Genomic DNA, 329 nt, shown 5'->3' with positions numbered 1-329 from the left:
TATATGCTCTTTATGTTCGTCTACAGTATACTTGAATAAATTAATATATATATATATATATATATATATGCTTGTTTGTAACCGTAGGAAAAATCCTGCATTCTGTACTCTTTTCTAAAATTAAAAGAAAGTTGTCACTCCGCTCCCAAGGACATAAGCATCTTTGCCAAACCTCGTTAAATCTTTGTGTTCTTCTGGATTTGTGTCTATTCTTGGTTTTCTTCGCCCTAATTTCTCAACAAGATTGTTCACGAACAATTTCGAACGAAGATGAACCGAGCCTAAGCTCACCCAAGCTAGGCTTGTTTATAGCGCCACACAACCCCCCC

This window comes from Phalaenopsis equestris, unplaced genomic scaffold, assembly GCF_001263595.1.
Source record: "Phalaenopsis equestris unplaced genomic scaffold, ASM126359v1 Scaffold000136, whole genome shotgun sequence".
NCBI lineage: Eukaryota > Viridiplantae > Streptophyta > Magnoliopsida > Asparagales > Orchidaceae > Phalaenopsis > Phalaenopsis equestris.
The sequence above is the reverse complement of the archived record's forward strand: the minus strand, read 5'-3'. Positions refer to the sequence as shown.